This window comes from Perognathus longimembris, chromosome 8 (genome assembly GCF_023159225.1).
Source record: "Perognathus longimembris pacificus isolate PPM17 chromosome 8, ASM2315922v1, whole genome shotgun sequence".
Lineage (NCBI taxonomy): Eukaryota > Metazoa > Chordata > Mammalia > Rodentia > Heteromyidae > Perognathus > Perognathus longimembris.
The window spans coordinates 74,817,462-74,833,322 of NC_063168.1; the positions used below are offsets into that span (position 1 = coordinate 74,817,462).

Consider the following 15,861-nt stretch of genomic DNA (forward strand, 5'->3'; position numbering starts at 1 on the left):
AAAATCTATAGCCAGCAAACTGAAAATTCACAATCCTTTAAAAATATATATATATATATTCATATGTATGTATATATGTATATATACATATATTTGTATAGCTGATAACTTCTACGTCTGTAGGTCAAATACAGAGTTTAAGGGTTTTGTGTTTAGGGAAACAAAGGAATTAAAGGAAGATACATATCTTAATATGTATACTAATATTACATATTATAGACATATAATACATATACTCACAAAAGTACAAAACCAATTTCAAAGAATAGATGCCAGCAAGCCAAGTAACCTTAATGTCAATGCAAATGATACAGGTTTCAGTAGTGGAAGAACTGTTCACATTTTTCTTTTAAATCTGAAAGATCAATCAGGGATTGCAGAAGAAACTGTGGAAGTTGAAGGCCAGGCGCTGGTGACTCATGCCTATAATCCTAGCTACTCCGGAGCCTGAGATCTGAGAGTCGCAGTTCATAGCTGGCTGGAGCAGACGAATCTGAGAGACTCTTTCCTCCAATTAACCAGCAAACAGCCAGAAGTGGGGGAGTGACTCTGGGGGTGGAGCACCAACCTTGGGTGGAAAAGGCCAAGGAAGAACACAGGGCACTGAGTTCAAAGCCCAATCACTGATACACAACAAGAAAGTTTAAAAAAAAAAACAAAAAGCTAAACGAGAATATACGTTAACAAACCCATGAAATGCCGTTAGTGCAGCACTTAGAGAAAAAGTCATCCTCCTAAATACTTACACTTTTTTAAAAAGAGGGCTAAACATTATTGAACCATTTCCAGATTAAGGGGGTAGAGAAGCAACTGGTGACTAAATGCAAACAGAATGATAGGAAAGGTCTTGAGCATACGAAAACAAAAATAAATAGGGGCTGGGGATATAGCCTAGTGGCAAGAGTGCCTGCCTCGGATACACGAGGCCCTAGGTTCGATTCCCCAGCACCACATATACAGAAAACGGCCAGAAGCTGCGCTGTGGCTCAAGTGGCAGAGTGCTAGCCTTGAGCGGGAAGAAGCCAGGGACAGTGCTCAGGCCCGGAGTCCAAGGCCCAGGACTGGCCAAAAAAAAAAAAATAAAATAAAGCACAAAATACATTTACCAATAGACAGAACCACAGAGTCAAAATAATCGTATGGTACGCACTCTCTGGTTGGGAGTGGGGGTAGGGACTCTGCAGACAGAAGGAGAAATGCCCTGAATTATATCTGTAATAAAAAAGAGATGTCAAACTATGAGTTACTCTTATGTTCACCTAACTTACAAAAGAGGGAAGTATGAATATTTTCCTAGAAATATAACTCAAGAAAACTGACTCAAGAAAAACAGACGTGCAAAGAATCCTATAAGCTTTGGAACCAACACAGCAGCTAGAAACCTCATGATGAAATCCCAACTTTTCATTTTCAGCTGAGAATCACCAGTTCCAGGAACAAATTAATTCGCATCCTGCAGAAAGTCTTCTGGGAAATAGGGGGAAAGTGAGAAACTGAGAATGGGGGTTGGGAGGTGGGGGGAAAAACCCTCTGTCTTAAATCAAACAAAAGCAGTTACAGAAAAAAAAAAAAGAAGAAAAAAACCTAGGCCAAACTCTTTCATGAGTAAAGAAGGAAAAAATGTAAAACAAAATCAGAGCAAATAGGATCCAGATGTGTATCAGAAGTGCGTTTAAACAAGCTAGGTTTGCCAAAGAGTACAAGAGAGCTTGACACTGGAATAAGCAATCGCTCACTCTAGAACAGAAAGAGAAAAATGGTGGGAACCAGGAAGTAATGCTGGCAGAGCAAGCCTCCGATTCCTCTCCCCACATAGCTTGCAAAACAGCAAGATACATAGAACAATGTGACCATAAAGATCATTTGTACTTAGATCATCCTTTATGAACGTCAGGAGTAAAGAAAGAATACCTTCCATGGCTTCCACCCAGCCCTGCACTATAGGCCCCCGTGCAAACCAGAAAAATCATGAGAATTGATCAAAATGGAGCAAACAGGTTTTTGTAATCCATAACTGACTTTTTATTGATAGGTAGGAGGACGTATAGTCACAATATGTATGAGCTGGGCTCCAGTAGCTCACACCTGTCATCCTAGCTACTCCGGAGGCTGAGAACCAGAAGATCACAGAACGAAGCCAGCCAGCCCAGAAAAGCTCTCAAGAGTCCATCTCCAATTTACCAGCAAAAATCTGGGCTGGAGGCATGGCTCAAATGGTAGAGTGCCAAACAAGAAAGCAAGCTGAGTGAGCATAGTGCCCGGAGTTCAAACCCTGGAAGAAAAAACAACACACTAAAGGTTTAGTAAAAAGGCAAGAAGCAAGACTAACATTTTAAAAACCAACACTTATATACTGCAGTAATATACCATTTCCAAAGACGTCAAACGAGACGGAGTTGGCAAAAGAGAAATGGTAACACACTTTATGAAAGGTGAGTAGAAACCTAGAGGAATGTACAAAAGTTTAACAGGAAAAGAAATTCAGAGATGTAAATACCTAGATAGCAGTGCTAGGATACTAAACACACAAAGACATCAACATCTTACTGTTTATTTATTATTTTGGGCAGTACCGGGGTTAAAACTCAGGGTCATGCACTTGCTGGACTGGCACTCTACCTCCCGAGCCACCTCCCCAGCCTTCTTTGCGCGTAGTTATTTTCCAGATATGTTGCAGCCTTTTCGCACGGGCTGGCCTAGACCACGAGCCCTCTGCCTCTGTTCTCCTCCACAGCTGGGGTGACAGCCTCCGTGTTTTCTTAGTTGACCCACTGATCCGCAAGCTACAGACCTAAGCAAATTCTCAGTGGGGTTTGCTACTGGGGTTCTTTCCTGCTGATGCTCTGAGTTTCATAAATTAGCTCTACAATTTTGTAAAAGGGCAAAAAGTTAAGTACACACAAACGCCGCATTCTGAGTAAGAGGCTGCAAGTTCTACTGGAGATCAAATATCAAGGCTCCTTTGAGAACTGCAAACTGTATGGACACAGTGGTGGGCAAATCAACCAACAGAGAGGGACAGAAACAAACCCTTCAAGCCAAGCTCGGGGGGGGCGGGGGGTGCATACCTATAATCCTAGCTCCTGGGGAGGCTGAGATCTGAGGATCCCAGATCAAGGCAGGACAAGTCCAGGAGACGCTTATCTCCAATTAACCAATAAAAAGCCAGAAGTGGAGTTGTGGCTCAAGCGACAGAACATCAGCCTTGAGAATAACAAAAAGCTAAAGGACAGTGCAGAGGCCCTGAGTTTACAAACAAAAAGAAACAAACCAACTTTAGCCTATGGTAACTCAACACGTGACCGAGTATGATTTCGGATTAATACAGAGATAAAAAGAATGATTCAATAAAAGGTACTTGGTATTATTCTTCCACATGGATAAAAGCTTTCACAGTGGAAAAATGAAGGAACAGGTTTGGCCTCAGAATACAGAAGGCTATATTAACTCTAAGCCCTATCAGTGGGCAGCACTATTCACCAGAAAGACCTGTAACAGAAATTGCAAACATAGGACACAGACTGGAAGATGGTATTTTTAGCACATGACACACTCTTCAAAATGGATAAATACTACTTTCAAATCAACAACACAAAATACAATCTAATGGAAAACTAGACCACAGGGATGAGCCACACTTTTACAACAGACAAAACAAAGGTAGAATAAGCATTTGAAAAGAACAACACTGTAACTAAGTTAAATTCACTTTACTATTGATCTGGCAAAAGTGCAGACCCAAAGATTGGCAAGTGTTGGAATAAGGAAAGCACACATTTAAAAAAAATTGTAGTACTTATGAAGATGAGGTACAGAGGGAGGGTTAACAGTTCCATAAGTCAGTATACTTCTTTTGGGACCAAGTCACCCCTTCCCTCCCTCTCTCTGTTTTTCCCTCCCCTCCCCAGTCACAAATTGTATAGTTCATTTTCAACATTGTGTCCAGTGAGAACCACTGCTATATTTGTTCAGCCTTTGTCTTTCCATTTCTGTGCCCCTCTCTTACCCCCCAAAGACAGATAAAGGAACCAACAAGACAAAAAGAAAAAGAAAACAAAAACAGCAACAAAGAAAAACAAACCTCTTATTTCCATTTCCTGGAGTTCATTAGGATGAATACTATTTTGTATGATAGGCTGAAGGGAATGTTCATTCAGTGTTGCTGACAATGCGTATAGGTACAAGAATACTGCAAAATCACAATGGCATGTTTTTGTAAAACATCATTAATTCACCTTAGTTTGGCCCAAATGTGCTTCCTAGTCAATCAATCAAGTGGGGAGGAAACGCACTTATGGACCAGGAACATGCACAAGAACACCAATAGCTGCGTGCTTTGTGACAGCAAAGATGGAAATGAACCCCAGCATCGGCTGTTAGAATGGCCGCACAGCTAGAGAAAGGAAACCTAGTATTTAATGCTGGGATGAACAGACACTGTCATTAAACCCTAGAAACAGCGCACAGAGAGAAAGGTCCACGTACAGAGGATGTCACTACTCATGAGTAAATGAGATACAGTTTAATGACTCCGTCAGCCTACAGTCGCATGGTAAGATGACTAGGTATTCAGGATAAGGCGCCCACCGGGCAGCCAGTGATGAGAGCAGAGAGATCACCGGACACAGCAGTACTGGATGATGGCCTGGTTTGAAGGCAGGCGGGTAGATGGTCAGTGATTATGCTTCACAGCCTACGTGCAGGAAACGCCCTACCCATGACAGCCCATCAAATAGGATTGCTTCAAAGCATTCCCCAGGCCGGGACCTGGTGGCTCACCCTTGTCACCCCCGCACCGCAGGAGGCTGAGATCTGAGGGTCACAGTTGGAAGTCACCCCAGGCGGGAAAGTCCCTGAGACTCTTTGCTCCAGTTAAGCAGTAAAATGCCAGGAGTAAAACTGTGGCTCAAGTGGTAGGATGCTCGCATTGAGCAGAAATAAAACTAAAGGCTGGAACCCAAACTCTGAGTTTGAAGGCCCAGCAGAGGCACACACACACACACACACACACACACACACACACACACACACACACACACACACCTGTCCTTCTAACAGCTAGCTGGGAGCAACCTTGCTCCCTAGCATCTTGTCGGTTGCCTGGGTGGCACCTTGGGCATGGATGCCAGGGATAAACACACTCCAATCTCTGTCCCCTGCCTCCGTGCCCCGGACGGAGCTACAGGTGATCGTGTCCCTGCCTGAAGCTCTGACCATGCTCGGGTTTGAATGCCTCTTCTAAACGTTCATGTTCCGGATATCCAAGCCCCTAAACGGAGAGGCTAATGGCCTTCGGCGGTGGGGTCCCTAGGAGGCTGGGATGAGGGGGGCATGAGAATGGAGCCCCCTCGATGATAATGGAATCTTTAGAATAGAGGAAGACTGACTCGGCTTCACAGGCTCCCGCTGGCTCTCCGCATTACGCCCTCCCCCGCTCATCGGGCGTGGCACAAGTCCTCACCAGATGCCAGGGAGACAAGGAGCCGCACCCCACCCCAGATGCCAGGGAGACAAGGAGCCGCACCCCACCCCCACCCCGAAGCTAAGGAAAGCTCCATTCTTTACACATTACCCAGACTCCGGTGTGTTGTCATGGCAACTGAAAACAGACTAAGCCTTCGTCTATAATTGATATTTGAGTGACTAATAGCTCAGTGGGGCTTGCATGATATGAAAAAAACTTTCCCCCTTCTTCTTCTTCTTTTGTTTTAATTTAATTTCTTGCCGGTCCTGGAACTTGAAGTCTGGGCCTGGGCATTCTCCCTGAGCTTCTTTTGCTCAAGGCTAGCTCTCTATCACTTGAGCCACAGCACCGTTTCCAACTTCTGCTGAGTAATTTATGGGAGATGAGCGTCTCGTAGACGTTCCTGGCGAGGCTGGCTTCAAACCGCAATCCTCAGATCTCAGCGTCCTGAGTAGCTAGGATGACAGGCGGGAGCCACCAGCGCCCAGCTCCCCCCATTCTTTAACACCTCACCTCCTCACTAACAACGTCTGTACGCCTAAGCTAGAAGGAAGGGCTAGGGCCAGGTCTTGCACACGCCGTGAGTCGCGATACCCATCTCACAAAATACACCCAGAGAGCCCCTCACACTGTGTGCCCTTAGGAACACCTCATTTCCTTCTGCCTTGAATTCCAACGAAAACAATTTGGGGAGAAGGGCTAGAATGTAGCTAAGTGGCAGAGGACTTGCCTATTCAGCCTAAGGGCCACAGTTCAAACCTCAGTCCTACGGACAAATACATAAAACACACTATTTTTAACTATACACGTTCTATGTATATTCTATCACCAATCTTTTAAAATTCCTACTAATTTGAAGCTGGAATATAGCTTCAGTAGTGGAGACTTGCCTGACACATATGAAGTGCTAGATTGGATCCCCAGCAGGGGAAGAAAGAAAGTGCGTAAGAATTCCACATAGTTGAAAAAGATGACAGTTCCGGCCTTCTGGTAATAAAAAGCCTCTTTAAAAGTAAGTCAATCACTGGGTGTCGAGGGTTCACGCCTGTGACTGGGATCTGAGGATCGCAGTTCAAAGCCAGCAGGGGCACAAATGTCTGTCAGATTCTTATTTCCAAATGAACTACCAAAAGAGCCAGTAATGGCGCTGTGGCTCAAGTGGTAGAGTACTAGCCTTGAGCAAAATGAAGCTCAGGGACAGCGCCCTAAGTGCAAACCCCAGGGCCGGCACACACAAGAAATAACAAGCTTCACTAAAAGACGGAAAGATTCAAGGTTTTTTCTCCTGAAGTTTGTGTACTCATAAATAAAAATTATTTATATGCGAAATTAGGAACCAATTTAAATACGAATTTCATTCGAATTTTTCATCTAATGTAGAATATTGAGCAACTCTACTGCCGTGCTCACAGACACGCATTGCTGGGAAAGGGAATGATGTCACCTGACAATGAAACAACTCACTCTTCCTAGACAGAAGCGAAAAATCAGTGCGATAAACTGAAACCTAATTTTAATGAGCCATCTCCCACAAAAGGCCTTTGGAAAGCACAGATTTGCTCAAGAACTGAAGATCATTCCAATGCCCAGGGAGGTACAGAAAAAGGGTCCACCCAGTTTTGAATTACAAATAAATGTTTTAAATCTTACTGAATATGTATACAAGCGTATATATGCATGTATGTGTGTATACATGTTGACTATATATGTATGTATATATGTGTATATATATATACATATATAAAACTGGAAAAGGAGAAATACTTTAATCCACTGCAGATTCTTATAATCAATACAATCAGAATTAAAATGAGACTGCAGCAATTGAATCATGTGATCCACGTTTATAACCATTACAAGGCAAGATAGTAATGGTATTCTCATTCATGTTTAATAAAGCAATAGAAAATGAAGGGACAGTTAGAAGTTACTTATGAAAGAAGATTGCATGCTACTTCTCTGGTAAATGTGTGCACCCGTCTATGAAACTCTGTCGTGAAGTCCCTGGAAATTGTTTTTTTGAAAACGTGTTTTTAACCTTGGGGGAAAGCTGAGCCCAGGACCCCCGTTTTCCTTCAGGGCACTGCCCTTGCCCCCGCTTGCTCCTCTTTCAGGAAGCAGGCAGTGCACAGGTCTAGACACGCCCTTCTTAAGACCACCAACGCCCTCGCGTGCTTGGCGGGCTCTCCCGGGCATCGGGGAGCTTCTCACCGGGCAGCGGGCATAGCCTGGGCTTCGGGCACCCTCAGCCCCCAGCACTCCCCTCTGAGGTGTCCACCCCTGCTCCCCTCCTCCCCTCCCAGCAGGATCAAGGCCTGAGTTTCAAGAAGACTTTTCTCCCAGCGTGCAGCCACTTCTTGGGGCCTTAAGAGTCGCTCTGGGCCGTGCTTGGTTTCGGAGAGCGGGGGACGCCTCCAAGAGCACAGAGACCTTGCTCGGGGGCACACTGCTCTTCCACCTGCGCGGGGTCCTGAGCGAGGCTACCCATCGTCACAGGACAAGCCCCCTCCAACCTGTACCGGGCCCCCACACCTCCATTTGGGGGTGCACGAAACAACAAGAAATCTCCCCCAGAAGCGCACACAGATGTGGAAACGGCCCAAAGCACTCCCGAAACAAAAAAAGTAAAACAGAAACTCTAGCCAAGCTGCGTGCGGAGAGCGAGGCTGCCGTGATTCCTCTTAACCACGCTCTCAGAAACTCTAGCTCCAGCCCTTTCTCTGCCTAACACGGAGGAAGGCTCCGCTGTCCTCGTCGGCAGCTCGGCCTGCACCCGTGGAGAAGCGGACCGGCGGGCCGATGGTTGCCTGCCTAGCGGGCATTCGAAAGTGGCCTTGGTCCGTCGGCTGAACAGCTCCAAAGGGCGCGGCGGTGAGCAGGAAGCAAACAGCTGTGCCTGTCCAAGGCCCAGCGGTCCCCAAGGTCAAGTGATGCTCAAGGTTGAGCCAACGTTTCTCATTCTCATGTTTAAATTCCTTGGAGGCAGGCAGGAAAAAAAACACAAAAGCCTGTCTTTTGGATTCAGCTACTTCAGTCACGGGAGGGTGACTGGGGTGTTTGACAGCCACAGGGACTGTTTCATTTCAGTCCGAAAGGAGTGCCAACATCTTTCCTGGAGCAGGACCTTCCCTGGGAGGTGGGCTCCAGCAGGCACCCCGTCATTTTCTGCCACACCTTAACACCATCCGTGCGCCTGGGAGCGTGCAATCTCGGGAGCCTAAGTGCATTGCACACGAACATGCAGCCATGCTGGGGCGCTAAAGTCAACTAGCAGGAGATAGAAGATGAGAATGCACTTATTTCCCAAGGCGTAGCAAGCAAGGGTCGCGTCAAACGCCACCTTTCATTGTGCCATAATCCCGATCGCGGTGACTCGGCCAAGAAAGGCACCGGGACAGGAGAGGGGCCTCTCAGCACGGGTGAGCCCGGCTCCCCGATCACCAAGGGCCACGCGGGGAAGGCGGCTCTACAGAGCACAGGTCTGCAACCACTGCTCGTGGCTCACTGCTCGTGGGGGGCCTCCCAGCATGCACTGCTCGTGGCTTCCCCCGGTGGCCTCCCAGCATGCACTGCTCATGGCTCCCGGGGGCCTCCCAGCATGCACTGCTCGTGGCTCCCCCAGAGGCTCCCTCCCCAGCATGCACTGTTCTTGGCTCCCCAGGGGCCTCCCAGCATGCACTGCTCGTGGCTTCCCCCGGTGGCCTCCCAGCATGCACTGCTCGTGGCTCCCCGGGGGCCTCCCAGCATGCACTGCTCGTGGCTCCCCCAGTGCCCCCCTCCCCAGCATGCACTGCTCTTGGCTCCCCGGGGGCCTCCCAGCATGCACTGCTCATGGCTCCCCCAGTGGCCTCCCCCCATGCACTGCTCTTGGCTCCCCCAGGGTCCGCCCCAGCATGCACTGCTCTTGGCTCCCCAGGGTCCTCCCCAGCATGCACTGCTCTTAGCTCCCCAGGGTCCGCCCCAGCATGCACTGCTCGTGGCTCCCCGGGGGCCTCCCAGCATGCACTGCTCGTGGCTCCCCCAGGGTCCTCCCCAGCATGCACTGCTCTTGGCTCCCCAGTGGCCTCCCAGCATGCACTGCTCTTAGCTCCCCCGGGGGTCTCCCCAGCATGCACTGCTTGTGGCTTCCCCGGGGGTCTCCCCAGCATGCACTGCTCTTGGCTCCCCAGTGGCCTCCCAGCATGCACTGCTCTTAGCTTCCCCAGTGCCCCCCCAGCATTCACTGCTCTTGGCTACCCCAGGGGCCCCCTCCCCAGCATGCACTGCTCTTGGTTCCCCGGGGGCCCCCTCCCTAGCATGCACTGCTCTTGGCTCCCCCGGGGGCCCCCTCCCCAGCATGCACTGCTCTTGGCTCCCCCGGGGACCCCTCCCCAGAATGCACTGCTCTTGGCTCCCCCAGTGGCCTCCCAGCATGCACTGCTCTTGGCTCCCCCAGTGGCCTCCCCCCATGCACTGCTCTTGGCTCCCCTGGGGGCCCCCTCCCCAGTATGCACTGCTCTTGGCTCCCCCAGTGGCCTCCCAGCATGCACTGCTCTTGGCTCCCCCAGCCCGCTGCCGGTCCTCTCATGTCTCTTGCTGGCTGGCCTCACTTCCTGCTACTCAGGGCTGGCATGTTCTAGGCCGACTGGACCTAGGTCCGCTCTCGCTTGGGGTCTGGTCTGATGCCTTCCCTCTGGGAACCTCCTCCTCCTGGGCGCTCAGCTCGGGACACAGAGGACACCCAGCAGCGTGGAGGCTCCGACCCCTCCCCAGCCTCCTTCCCCTCCACAGCTGCAACCCAGACACCCCTCCAACCCTCGACGCACCCTGCCCTGGCCCCTGCTCAGGGAAGGCTCCCTTCCGGTCACCCGCCCTGCCCAGCACGCTCCCGCAGCTTGCCACCCTGCTGGGCGCCCAGCTCCCCTTCTCTCTGCAGTGCCCGTGCCCCAGGGCTCTGCCCTGGGGCTCTGCAGCTTCCTGCAGCCCATGCTCAGATGTCACCCATCCAGGAACTCCCGACGGGCCTGCCCCGCCCACAAGGCCGGGCCCCCTCCCCACCTCTGTGCCTTGTCACGTCTTCACACGCGGGCTGTGCAAGGCCTGCCTGCCTCCCGTGCCTCGAGGAGGTGCCTCGCTCACACCTCCGGCTGCACCGTCTCCCCGGGGGCAGGCTTGGAGGGTGCTGAGCACACGTGGGGCTCAGTCCACGAGTTGTCAAGGAGTGGCTGAGTGCCGAGCCCTGCAGAACCGTTACCCATCTCCAACCTGAGACGGGCGGCAGTCACCTTGCATGACCGTTGGGAGCAACAGACGGGACTGGAGGAAAGACTGTAACGGCGTCACGTCAGTGCGGAGGACAGTCCTTCGGAAGGGACGAGGGATGGAGAGCTCCATCCAGGAAGGCCTACTCGCTCCCAACCCAGGCCGGAGCCTCCGCGAGGGCGTGGTAAAGGAAGGCTTCCCGTTCGCAGCTACCTGTGAGCGGTGTGGAGGAAAACGGACGGGTGTCTTCCAGCCGGGCGTGGGGTCCCACTGTGATTACTTGCACACAGCTGGCTCTTCCCTCCCTTCAGGAGCCCACATGGGGAGGAGAAGAAAGTGTCTGGAGCCAGGTGTCCCTCCAGGAAGGGGGAGCCCCGGGGAGCATCCGACTCAGCAAGGAGGGAAGGACCTGAGAAGCAAGAAAAGGGCAGTCAGGGAACGGGAGGAAGGGCGAGGGAGGGGCCGGGTCAGCCACAGAAGCCAGGTCCCCAGGACTGCCCCTCCCAAGCCCAGCCCAGAGGGGGAAAGGTGGAATCCGCACATTCCACAGCACATTCCACACCTCTGATGCCTTGGGGGTTCAGCAACACAGACAGCGCTCAGAAAACAACTCAGAAAACAAACGGCCCCTGCCTTTCCTTAACCACCCAGCTTTGCCCCCGGTGGGGTTCCATTGGGGAGTAGTCCACAGAAAAACTTGATCCCCACAGCCAGTCTCAGAAACTGTAACTCTGAAGTGCAGAATAAAATAAATACAAGTAAAAGTAAATGGTACATTAAAAACATTTCTAGGGTTAGAAGAGGCAGCCAGGCACTGGTGGCTGATACCCATCATCCTAGCGACACAAGAGGCCGAGATCTGAGGATTGTGGTTCAAAGTAAGTCCAGACAGATAAATCGGAAGGAACTTCATCTCCAATTAGCAAGCAAAATGCCAGAAAGGGAGGGACGGCTCAAATGGTACCGTATCAGCCTGAGCAAAAAAGCCAAGAGCATGAGGCTATGAGTTCAAGCCCGAGTAGCAGCATGCATGTGTGTGTACGTACATGTGTGTGTATATGTGTGTGTGCATGTGCACACACACAGCAAAAGAAAGATCAGAAGTACCACAGGGAAGAAGCAGTGAAAGGAAAGACGTAAGACTTCACTATTAGTCATTATAGTCAATGGTCTAAACATCCCAATGAAAAGGAAAAGGTTGATAGTAAACAGAGCTGTAGCCTTTGCATACGCCACACGTTCCAACAGCACCGACATCAGTGAAACAATTTAATGACAGAGATCTAAGACATGCACATTAAATCAAAAATATCACTGAAACAAATTAAGCAAGACCTACGTAATAGAAAGAAATACACACACACACACACACACACACACACACACACACAGACTGAAAACTAGGGTTAAGATAGACTTCCAAGACTGATTAATAATTGCCAACTAGATACAACATAATCTCTAATGTAACAATTCCAGCTGCCTTTGATTTAGTTTTAGCAACTAGCTGATCAAATTTGTTCAGAAATCCAAGAGGCTTTGAATCTCGGAAAGTCTTGGAAAGAAAGTTGGAAGAGTAACAGTTCCTAACTCTAAATCTTGCTACAAGGTTCTGTGAATCAAGATTGCATCACAGTGGCACAAAGACAGATATAAAAGTTGGGTGTGGGGGAAGGGGAGGAGGGGAAGGAAAGTAGAGGAAGAGAAGGAACAGGAAGGGAGGGAGAAGGCAGAAGGAAAGAAGGGGGGAGAGGGATGGAGAGGGAGGGGAAGGAAGAGGGAGAGGAGGGAGTGACTAGAAAACAATAATAGAGTAAGGGAAGATTACATCAGAATTTCCCAACTTTTGCTTTCCTCAAAGGACAGCTTAGCTGACAGGGATTGCGATATGAGTGTGTGAACTCTGCTTGTTTTTGTTTCTGATGAGGGAGAAAGAACAACGTCAACGTCAACAACCTTATTCCCTTGTCCAATCGTGTGGCCCATCAAGCCTCCTTAGAGCCACAAGGGACCACAGACACATCCCCCCAAGACAGAGCCCCAAGCCGCCGGCTGACCCCTGCTGTCCTGCTCTATGGCTAAAGCCGCAGCTTCGCCGACTCTCGTGATGCACGCGCGGCTCGGGAGCTGACTGGCGAGCCTCGGTGTGCACGCTACCTCCCCAACGCAGCCCACCCGACGCCTGGCCTGGCGCGAGGCTCGCTCCCTACCTACGACCGCGCCTCTGTCCTGAACAGCCGCTGACTCACATCGCTCCACCTCTCTGCCATTTTTCTTAACGTAAGAAGAGCCAGTTCGCAGAACTGTAGCATCCAGCAGAAGGGGAAGGAGCCTTGGACACCCTCTGCTTAGCTGGTATACAGGTGAGGAATCTTCTAGAGGGGCATCATGAACAATATGGCAATATGTACACACACACACACACACACACACACACACACACACACACACACTGGCCTTCGGATCTCTGCGGAGAGGCTGTGCTGGGAGCCTGGACCCCCACGTCTCCGACTGTTGGCAGGTGACCAAGCCCCCCTGCCCCTCATCCCCATTCCGGCAGCCCACTGTCACCCAACTGGCTTGCATCTTCACTGCCTCAGCCAGAAAACGGGTCGACATAAACTGTCATTTCCCTGGGGCCATGTACACAGCGTGTGTGTGTGTGTGTGTGTGTGTGTGTGTGTGTGTGTGTGTGTGTGAGCTGGGACAGGTGGCATGCAGTAGGCAGGTAAAGGACGGCATGCTCCTTCCCTAGAGCAGTCCTCCAGGCCTCTGAAGACGTTCTATTTTAAGTAATAACTGGATGAGATAAGGAAGGGGAACATGAGGGCAGCGACTGAAATCCTGCTCAACCCAGAGCAATGGAGGCTGGGCCTAAGGGAGCTGCGGTGGGAAGAAAGGAAAGCCAAGCCCTGATGGATTCGGAAGGATGCTCTGAGAGCCACGGATGGAGGGAAGGATGGAGGAAAGGGGAAGGGACAGGGAGGAAACAAGGGGAGAGAGACAGAAAGGAAAGGAGCAAGGGATGCAGAATAGGGCATGGGCAGCAACCAGCAGGACAGAAATCTACCTGGAGACCCGCCCGAGGAGTCCTTGAGGATTTCACCCGGGCAGGGTCCAGGTGCAGGACCGGAGGCTCCTTCCAGCCTCATTCCCCCAACTCAGGGGCAGGCACAACAAATGGTAAACCAATCAAATAACAAAATAAACCTGCCTTCAGCCCAAACTCCATCGCTACCCGGGCAATGAGGGAGATAGGAACACGATAGACAACATCCCAGAAAGAAGAGCAAAGACAGGCAAGCATGTCGATGAACACAGAGCCGGGAGCAATCAGAAAGAAGGTTGCAGGGTGGGCAAGTAGTTCCGAAGACCAGGAACAAAGGAGAGCTGGTTGCAACGCCAGCAAAGGGGTCTCAGAAAGAGCTGCCGGTGCCCACGGTTCAGAATCCCTGAGTGTGTTCTACGAGCAAGAGTGGATGAGACACCAAATATGGATGACGGATCTTGGGGTGCGGTGGGGAGACCATGGGACAAACCAAGGGTCCTCATTTCAGGGCTGCCTGCTCTGGAGATGGTTTCAGCTGCTGAAACCCTCAGGCAGCCTGGAGGAGGATGGGCGGCAAGGCAGAGAAGACTCACACAGCAAGGAAGAGGAGGGAGGGTGGCAAAAGTCTGAGAACTCGGTGTGGAAGCCTCTGAAAGACCAAAATGGGAGGAGGACAAGTTGTATAGATAAAGGGATGACAGCTACACGGTGGAGAATGAGCTGGCCCTGCATGCATCGAGATGCAAAATGTGGAAGACATGCCTGCAAACAAAAAGACACAATACAAAGCAATGCATAAGGCATGCTTGCCTCAGAGCACAACAACTTCTCCAGAAGAGTGCAAAGAACAAAAAGATGGTAGCCAGGAGCCAGTGGCTCATGCCTGTCATCCTAGCTACTCAGGAGGGAGATCTGAGGACCATGGTTCAATGCCAGCCCTGGGAGGAAAGTCCATGAGACTCCTACCTTTAATAAACTAGTAGTGCTATATAGCTCGAGTGGTAGAGCACTAGTGTTGAGCAAAAGAAGGTTAAGCAAAGGGCCCAGGGCCAGAGTTCAAGCCCCAGGACTGGCAAAAAAAAAAAAAAAAAGATTTAAAGAAGATGATAATCACATTAGACAAATTGAAACTGACTTTTTGGTTTATTTCATTTTGAACTTTTCTCATTGCATTTATCACTTTTAAGTGTTCAGAGGCGAAAATACTTTTGCTGTTGTAGATTATACTCAACTCACTAGGAGAAAAGTCATTTTCTGTTTTTCATTTTTATTGTTAAAGGTGATATCCCAAGGGGTTACAGTTACATGAGTCATGTATCGAGTACATTTCTTTATGAGCAGTGTCGCCCCTCCCTCATCTTCTCCCCCTTTTTCCCCTCCAGACCCTCCCGCCCCCCAAGTTGAATAGTTCATTTCCAACATAACATCTAGCGAGTATCACTGCTGAGCTGGTTCACCCATTATCCCACTGTGCCTGTGCTTCCCATTCCCACTATCTCTTTCTTTCTTTCTGACAAAGGATCATGTAACCCTATGTTATAAAGTCTGTATCATATGATATAGATAAATCCAGATCATACATCATTTACACTAAGCATAATACGATGTGAGTTAGACTCATCCAAAGGCCTCATTTCTTTGCATCCCAGCCCCCTGAAGCAACCCTGTAGCTCAGGCCTCAGTGGGAGCTCCAGGGCTCTTCCTTCTGACTGCCTCTCTCCATGGTGAATGGGCATTGTTGTTTTCAATAAAATAGTAATGTTTATTGTTACTATAAAGGTGAGATCCACAGGGGTTTCAGCTATCTAGGTCAGCTAGTGAACACATTTCTTTTTGAACCCTGTCACCCCTTCCCTTGCTCTCCCAATTTCCCCACCTCCCATTCTCACCCACAAGCTGTGTGGTGGACATTGGACACAGTGTCTAGTACCGCCGCTGCCTTTGCCGTGAATGGACATTTTAGACTCTGCTTGCCAGCTCACTAGTTATCACTCCCAAACGCTGCCCGAGAGGAAAGCCTCACACCCGCTTATCCACAAATACAAAAGGGGGTCCAAAGGAATCCCGGCGCTTCCCTCTCAGCCCCCCCGTTTCCAGATCTAGGGCT

The 15,861-nt window shown here is 49.9% G+C and overlaps 1 protein-coding gene across 3 annotated transcripts in view; it reads right to left on the bottom strand.

Annotated features, from left to right (window-relative positions):
• Positions 1 to 15,861, bottom strand: part of Rnf144a (ring finger protein 144A) — a 99,846-nt gene that overhangs the window by 62,477 nt on the left and 21,508 nt on the right. The window contains exon 2 of one of the 3 annotated variants that reach the window (XM_048353461.1): positions 10,919 to 11,114. The exons of 1 other annotated variant lie outside the window; for it this stretch is intronic. The gene's annotated coding sequence lies outside the window, so the exon portion shown is untranslated. Of the gene's footprint in view, positions 1 to 10,501; positions 10,536 to 10,918; positions 11,115 to 15,861 lie in introns of those variants that run through there. One more of the 3 variants, XM_048353465.1, reaches the window with a different exon arrangement.